Source organism: Aythya ferina (genome assembly GCF_964211825.1).
Source record: "Aythya ferina genome assembly, chromosome: 1".
Taxonomy (NCBI): domain Eukaryota; kingdom Metazoa; phylum Chordata; class Aves; order Anseriformes; family Anatidae; genus Aythya; species Aythya ferina.
The window spans coordinates 124,659,691-124,668,480 of NC_140296.1; positions in this window are offsets into that span (position 1 = coordinate 124,659,691).

An 8,790-nucleotide genomic window follows, 5' to 3' on the forward strand; every position below is an offset into this window, starting at 1 on the left:
CCCAGCCCCCCGTATCACTGAGCCCTGCACCTAACCCCCTTCCACAGCCCCCCGTGATGGTGGCTCCACCACCCCCTTGGCAGCCCGCCCCACTGCCCCTCAACACTTTGGGGTAAAAAAGTTCCATTTCCCTGCTAATTTGGGGGATTTGACTTGCTGGTGGGTACCCACGCTCATCCCTTTTCCATTTTTCCCTCTGTAATTTGTTTCTGGGGTTGTCAGCTCAGCCCTGAGGGTGGCACATCTCGTCCCACATCACCACAAACTATGTCAGTCCCACATCTAGCAAGAGGAGCCTCTTCTTCGCCCCAAAGCCCCCCTCGGCTTCCCTCCTTCCCCTCCCTGTGCTGCCTGAAAGAAATTCAGCCGAGCATCTCCTCCTCGGCTCGGCTGCTGGGAGAGCTCATCAAAACGCCCTACACCAGACGAGGAGAAGTCATGATTTCCAGCAGAGGAGTGGGACAGGGTGGTTAATTTTCCCAAACTGTGCCCAGAGCGTCACGCTCCCCTCCCCCAGGCACCTTTCAGCAGCACGTGAGGCAGCGTGACTAACATCTGTCACAGGCACTTGATTTCTCTTATCTTCTTCCCTTAGGAGGACACGAAATAGGAGGAACGGGTCTATCTCTCTGCAGAGGGCACCTGGTCTCCTCACCTTCCTTCCTAGCTCAGGTTCACCCGCTCGCAGTGCCCAGGCCAGGCTGCTGGGGAGGGGACAGCTGAGAGGGGCTCAGTTTGTTGTGTGGCAGGACGAGAAGCCAGCAGCGATGTAAAAGAGATTGTGAGAGGTAAATGAGCCCCAGAGGGGTGGTGGATGGAGGCCAAGGGGCCTCCCCCCTGGGAGAAGGAGCCGGCGTGCAGCACAGCTAAACATTGCCTGCCTCTGAGGGACTAGCTCATGACAAGCTCAGAAAAGAAACTGTGTGGAGAAAGCACACCAGCTGAGAAAAAAAAAAAAAAAAAAAAAAAAAGAAAGAAAAGCTACCACAGCGGTTGCTCTCTCACAACTTCTGCAGAGAGCTTTTCAAGACAGCTTTGACCCAGGAGGGTAGCAAACACAGCGCTACACGAGCTGCAGGCTCCATCTCCCACCCGTGTTCCCTCCTCCGCAGACACATCTGACTGTCATGTTCCCAACTCAGCTCTTCCCGTCTCCTTCTGCTTGCCTGATTTCTTCATCTCTATCCTGTCTCACCACCCTGACACCAGACCTAGCCCCGGACCTTCCGTAATGACTACGTGCTTGTGGCACCACTCCATACTCCGTGCCTGAACACCTTTTGTCCCCTGTCCGCATATAAACTGCACCAGTCATGGTGGCCACCCCATTGATATGGGTGGTGCGTGGCGCTGTGGGATCCTGCTTGGCTGGCTTGTAGGGCAGGCCCAACATGTTCTCTGATTTGCTGGTGTTGGTGCTTGAGTTTGTGGAGGGTACCTGAACACTAGGCAGAGATGGGCAGATGGGCTTGGGAGGGTGTGATGGTGTAGTGACACCCGTTGTAAGGATGGAGGCTGTTCATTCTTGCCCATATTTTCTTCTGCTTGTGGGACAATATTAAGTTTATCCTGAAGCTGGTATTTTAATCTTGCGAGTACATTTCTCAGCAAGGCACGTTGTCCTTACTCTTTCAAGGAACTGACATCTCTTTGGCAATCGGCTGATTAAATCCCCTGGTAGCGCGCAGCAGAGAGCATTTCAGCATGTCATTTCTGCCTTTCTTTCCATGGCGTGGAAATAGATTGCATCTCTCCCTCCTTGGTAACTTCTCTATTTAGTGTTGTACGGTCTGAGAAGTACACAGTAACTGAGTTATAACACGTGCATTATCGCATTATCCTGCACACGCTTGCTTGTCTGAATCATGTGTTACACTGGCATCTACTCTCTTAAGGTCAAGGAGCAGAAACCATGCGCCTGGGATGCACTTTGGAACTTGAAGCACACTCAACAGCGATCCACTGCTTTTTTACTGAGAAGTGGCTCTGGAGCTGGGAACAGCAGGGTTCCTGTTGGGCAGACTCTGCTGGGACTGATCAGCCTTAGCCACAGACTGAGTTTGTTTGGCCACTGTAGTAAGAACAATTAGCTACCAAACTTTCTGGCCAACGTGTCATGAATATGCGTCCCATAATTTGGAAGGAGGAAAAGGAATCGCTGGGCATGCCAAGAAAGCCAGAGGGACTGTGCCCAAGTACCTTCAGCACAGGAGAAAAACCACAATCGCATCAGCAGTGCCTGAGGGGGACCTCAATTGCATGGTCACGGTCAAAACATACCAGGCGTGCTCAGGCAAAACCTGTTCCAGTGGGGTGATAGCTTCTCCGTGGCAATAGCCCCAACAGGCTTAAATCAAAACTGACATTATTAGATCACCTCAAAAAGTCTTAACAAGTATTTTGAACGTGATCCAGCAGTGAGCCCTTCAAGCAATGACAGATCCCTGCAACCTAGGTTGCATTAGCAAGAGCGCAGCCAGCAGAGGAAGGGAAATTATTATTCCCATCCACCTGAAAGGTGAGGCCACATCTGGAAGATTACATCGAGGGCTGGGCTGGGGTGCAAGAGGCATGTTGACAAACTGCAGCACGCCCAGCGAAAAGGCCCTGAATTGGAAGGTTGGAGCACACAATGTGCAAGGAGAAAGCTGAGGCAGCTGGGTTTGTTCAGAAGAAAAGGCCAAAGGGGCATCCACTTGCTGTCTGCCCCTACCTAAAGGAAATTTGTAGAGAAGATGGAGCCAGACTCTGAGGATACACAGTGGAAGGACAAGAAACAACAAACACAAATAGCAACAGGAGAAATTTTGAACATATGTAACAGAAAATTTCTTCCCCTTGAGAGCTGTTCAGCAGTGAAACATGTGCCTACATAGTCTGGGGAATCTCCACCCTTGGAAATGTTCAAAATGTGTGGGGACAAAGCCCTGAGCAACCCGATCTGTCTTTGTAGTTACCCCACTGTGAGCATGGGATTGGACTAGAGACTTACAGAGGTCCTTTCCCACCTGATTTTTTCTGTGAGTCAGTGATTTTGATCTGTGCTGCTGGTACACTGCAAGCAAATGCTCAATGTCTTCATCATGCTAGAAGCCAGAAGGGTAGCATGCTTGTTGGACCCTGTGGAAATGCATCTATGTTGACAGCAGCGTTAGCATTGGTAAAGCCCTGGTGCACAAACATCTCTTTTCCCAGCTGGCTTTGTAGCGCTTCTCATTCCACCCCACTTCTGTTCCAAGTACAGGTGAACGTCGTAGCAGCAGGACCTGTTTGGTTTGGGGATGACTTCGTAGGCTGTGACATCCATATTCTGAACAGTAACACTGCAGAAACGTCATTTAAAATTACATTGCATGAGAGCATGGTCATGCAAGCTTGTCTGATGCACTCCTCACACCACCTTCAGTGCTCACCAAAGTGCTGCTAAAGCATGTCTAGGTCTTTACAGTTGCCTCATGTCATTTTTCAGTAGGAAGAATGATGCTGAAAAAGACAGGAGAAGAGGATATCAGAGACAGGGGAGAACAGTATGCTTTTGTACCAGGGCAGAAGCAGAACTCCAGAAGCTCTATTGCGTGAAGGCTGGAGCTCACAGGTTCACCTCCATATCTGTATTTTGTTCAAACCTGGCAAGGAAACTGCAGTTTGGGGAGCATAGACTTGCAGTATATCCATCAAATTCAGGGTAAGCATGCCAGGACTGGAAAAAGGGAGCTATATTTCAGGAAGAGAGAAAACAAAGTACTCTCGGCTGCTGCAAGCCCATTAGTCTAGTCTCAATAGAGCATAAGGTTAAGAACAAATTACAGAAGGAAAACAAAATTAAAGCTACAGCAGTAAGTGGAAAACGGCACCAAATACAGAATGGGTTTATCAACACAAGCACTGCATGCCCTTAACTTGATCTTTTTCTTTACCTCCTTTTTCTTTACCTCCTTTTCATCCTCACCTGGGTGGGAAAAATAAAAAATAAAAAAATTTTAAAAAGGTGGATCCAATCTAGCTGAATTTCAGTAAGACATTTGCTAGAGTAAAGGATGGAAGGCAGCTAGATGAGCTGAAATGAAAGGAATTGTTAGGGTCATTTTAGTTGGGTGAAACACTGGGGAAAAGGAGATGATGTGTTGAGTCAAATGGGAACTGCTGAACTGCCACCATGGAGGAATGTTACTGGCCTTGGGAATAATTCTGTTTGCAGTAATGGCTCTGGCTCAGCAAAAAAAAAGCAGAGTGAAAAGGAAGTTTGCTGATTAAATGCATTTGGAAGAATTACTCACAGACCGGAACGAAGAAGTGTGAGGTCCTGTTCTTTGCTCCTGCTAACAGGGATTTATTTTATACATGGAGATTCAGTGGTTAGAAATGACAGAGGGTAAAAAACAGATCTGTGTGCATTCATCACTCACGAGGTGATTATGAAGCAATGATGTGACGTGGTCACAAAGACAACAGCCTTAAAGAGATCATTACGTTAATCTTATTGAAGACGGTATATACAATTTGTCACCCGTGCTCAGGAGCAGGCTGAGGGCTGGCAGCAGCACGGAGGAGCTGTAATAACAGAGTCTGTCTCTGTGCCTCCCCTCTGGCCATCCTGTGAAACGATGTAGGGAGGGGTTGGCTTCTTCTGCTTAGCAGAAGGCTGGCATGGGTGGATTCCTCTCTAGAAATCCATTTTATATGTGAGGCTGTTCCCAGTGAAAAGGGCTATGATCGAGGAAAAGGAGCTTGGCTGTGATTGAGTCATGCAGTCCCTTTCCCTTCAGTCTGGCTCTTTTACAGACTGTACAGATTTACTATTCCCTGGGCTTTGCTGTGCTTCCAGAGCAGGTCAGCATGACAAAAAAAATAAATATGATAATAAAATAAAAAAGGTGTTGAACACAGGTCCACAAGCCCATGTTTTCCTCCTCCATCCCCTAAAGAGTTTTTCCTTCAAGGGTAAGTCCCAAGCCTGGTATTCTCAATGTAGACAATTGCTTGGTGCCTCTCCCGCATGACAGCTGCTCCCAGAACCCTCTGAAGAAGGAAGTTTAAAACCCAGGTTCTCAGAAAATGCTCAGATCTCTGCAGAGGTGCACAAAAACCTTCCTGAACTCAGCGTGTGACATGCCTGCACAGACAGCAGAGCTGGAAGGGTTTCACCGTGTGGGTTTTCAGCATTAGGGGGACAGATTCTGAGCCTGGCTTACACCTGGGCAAGGTTGGTGCTGGTCTAATGCCCAGCTTGCAGGAAGGCAGTGAGCAGAGCCCACTGCAGCTTGCTTTTGCCAATGGTTTCTGAGGTTTGCTTAATTTAGTTAGGGGAAATGAAACTGGGACGAGACCTCAGGCAATCATCTAATTCATCGTCCTGACCCAGAGACAAGATTAAGGAAGCGCAGCTCATCCCTGACAGATATCTGCTGAACCTGTTCTCAGCAGCCTCCAGTGACAAGACTCCCTCGGCCAGTCTAGTCCAGCATTTTATTGCTCGATAGTTAAAAAGCTTTTCCCTACAACACAGCTTAAACCTTCATTGATGAAAATGAACCTGCTGATTTCTGTGGCCACGTCGGAAATGCCTTTTGGCTCTGATGATGTAATCTTCTCAAACCAGCTGTATACGTATTTTTTATTTTTATTTTTATTTTGGCGATTGCATTCACCTTTTGGCAATTCTGGCTGCAGTCATTTCCCCAGTTTCTTTGTGAGAACTTCAGGCCTTTTGCTGCATCAGAAGCCTCAAAGTCAAGACCTATCACATCTACTGCATCCCCCGGTCTGCCAGCCCAGCTACCCTGTCAGAGAGTCAAGTTAGAAGGGCTGATGTGATTTTCCTGACAAATTGACGTCAGAGGGATTTTTTTTTCAGGTTTGAAATATACATTGGATGGGAAGCTAATTGACAGGTGAAATTGCTGCCTGAAAGGGATGAGAAAGGGGATTAGGGGAGAGGCGTCTGGGGCTGTGGCAATCTGCAGGGAAAGGAGGCAAAAGGACTCAGGATAAAATGCAGAAGAAAACGAGATGCAGGAGTGAACAAGCAGTCTGCTATCAGGATTCTGGGGCCGCCACTGGCTGCCAGGAGCCCCTTGAGTAAGCACCGAAAGCTTGGAGGGACAGCCTGCTGCAAATGTTTTTGCAGTCTGCAGCATCAGGGAGGCAGGATGTCTGTACAAGGGGTACCTCTGGAATTCATTACGGACTCCAGCACACTGAGAGGTTTTCAGAGTAATGCTTCAGCTGCAAGACTCGGAGTGGTTTTTCAGGTTTCAGCAGCTCTCACACCTTTATTGTACCCCAAAGCTTTCCTAATATCTATAGCAGATCCCTCTGGGCAGGGCTCCCAAGCTTCAGGTAAGCATCACATTCTGGGAACTAACTTTTCAGATGTGTTTGCAGTGTCATCAGGGAAAACTCATCAGCTGCCTTGCTTCCTCTCAGCGTACCACGGCTGGGTTATCTCCCAGGATTATTTCATCCTCCTCCTCATGGTGTATTTACTGCAGTGCTAAGCCCAGCAGCAGCAGTGCTACCTAGTCACAGCACTTCTTGCAAGCTTTCCACTCTCTCCCAATGCATACCAGATACCCAGACACAAAACCAGTGATCCTGGACTATTTGCTGTCTCTGTTTTGCCAGCTGGAAGCACCTCTGACTTTATAAGCATATTTAGGGAACCCACAAGTTGTCAGCTTTTTGCCCAGAGGGGCCCGTGACTCGGGGACACACATTTTCTGCCCAAACCATCAGCAGCAGCGAGTCCCAGGGCCAGGCCAAGTGAGGCCAGCTCTGCAGGAGGTGGAGTGCCTCCTGCCCAGCAGGCTGCCCGAGCTCCTCCTCATAGGTGGGCTGGGATTACCGCCTCCAGCTCCTCAGGGCAGTTGCTGTTTCACCTAGATGTTCCTCGAAAATCTTGTGCATCATCTCTGCCGCTCCTTTTAGCAAGGATTCTCACGTTTTCCAGGGACTCCTTCAGCACCAGTGTCACCTGAGGCTTTGTTTCCCAGCCTCGCAGGCTGGGCGAGCACCTGCCATGGGAGCCTTTTTGGCTCTGCCTGGGAAGCAGCTGCCGCCTAGGGAATTGCTCTGCGCTCATTCCCTCTCTCCTTCTTCTGGAGTGGAGCCTCCCAGCACCTGCCAGATGACAGCCCCAGCTTTTCCTAGATGAGCTCCCTTCATCTGCAGCATGCTGCATGGATAACTGGGGGGGGAAGCAGAGGGGGAGTCACTCTGGACATCCTTTGATTCTGTGCTTGAAGTTTCTGTGACCACTGTGTTTTAGAGCTGCCATAATTTTCTGTCCTGACCTTCGTGCATCACTGTGACCCTGGTGGAAATCTTGGCCCGAATTCCCTGCATGGAGGAGCCCAGGATGGGGCCGAAGCTTGCGGCAGCCTCCCAGCATCCCTTCACTTTAGACAGAGCAGCTTCCATGGCAAAGCAGCACGCCTGCAGCTGCAGGAAGGGCAAGCAGCTTGCTGCTGCCAGGAAGCACGCGGGGCCTCCCCAGCTGTGGTAGGACTGAGTCTGCTGGGCTGCTGCACTGGCTGCTGGAAATGGCTCCTGCCCACCTCGGTGACTGCAGTGCAGGAGGCAGGGCACGCTCCTGGTGAACACTGGCGTTGCTCCTCCCGGGGAAACGATGCCTCAGGGTTCTGTTTTTATGAGCTGACTCCTACCAGAAAGTTTTTCCCTTCAGTGTTATGGCAGAGTAGAGAGTGCCTGGTGGAATCTTTACCTTGGGATGTCCTAACTGTATTTCATCTTCCTCTGTCCTTGAAAGTGCTGCACGGTGAGTGCCTGGATATCCCATGGACAGAAGCACCTTGCCTTCCAGCCCAGAGCCCCCTGCGTGCCCCAGAGGACTCATTTCCCTGCTCACCTCCCCCATTACTCATGGTCCTGCTCCCTCCCGACATAGCAGAAGGCTTTACACCTGACACAGTGGGCGCAGCTGGAGGGCTGGCAGTCCCCCTGGCAGCCGCCAGCTCAGGATGAGCTGAAGTAAGGTTGCTCAGGCATGCATCTTAACTCTAAATGCCCTGTTTTTCCACAAGTTTGCATTTTCATGAACTCAATGTTCTGGGAAAGAATGAGCTATCACCAAGCAACATTAACTCTGTGTTAACAAAGGGCTTTGTCATTGAATTTAAGCTTAAGGACAATGCTGGCACAAGAATGAATTATAACAGGCTAAGCCATGAATATACCGAGGCTGGAAATTAGAAGGAGCTTCCCACCTGCCAGTGCAAGGACCTAGCACAGCCTCTGAGCGGCAGTCCCAAAGCCAGGAGGCTGAGCTTGTTTTGAGACCGGGGGTCTCTGAGCAAGAGGATGTGGTGGGACTCCCTGTCAGAGGTCAGGCAGTCTCCTCCAGTCCTCTCTTCTTACATGAGTGCAGGACATTTTCATAATGTCTTTGGTCTTCACGCAGTGCAAGCCAAGCAGGATGCCTGGGGCTTGACTGGAATTGGTGCCAGCTGCTGGTGGTGGTGGGGTTGGTGCCCATGGGATGCTGCAGGGAGAGCTGTGGGGCTAAAGTTGCCCAGGGAGCTCAGGATGTGTATCCCACGGGTGGCACAGCCTCCTCCAGGGTGTGTAGAGCTAGGATGGGAACTGGAGAGAACAGCAAGTGAGAGGCAGGCCCACGGCCAAATGCCTTGGGTGACGGGTGCGTGTCTTGCAGATCCAACGGGATTTCTAATGAGCAGAGAGAGCTCCTCCATGCTGCAGCACCTCTGTGATCTTCCAGGCTTTGAGGCCATCTCCTCCACTGCTTTTGTTTGTCTTTATTAACCCAGGCTT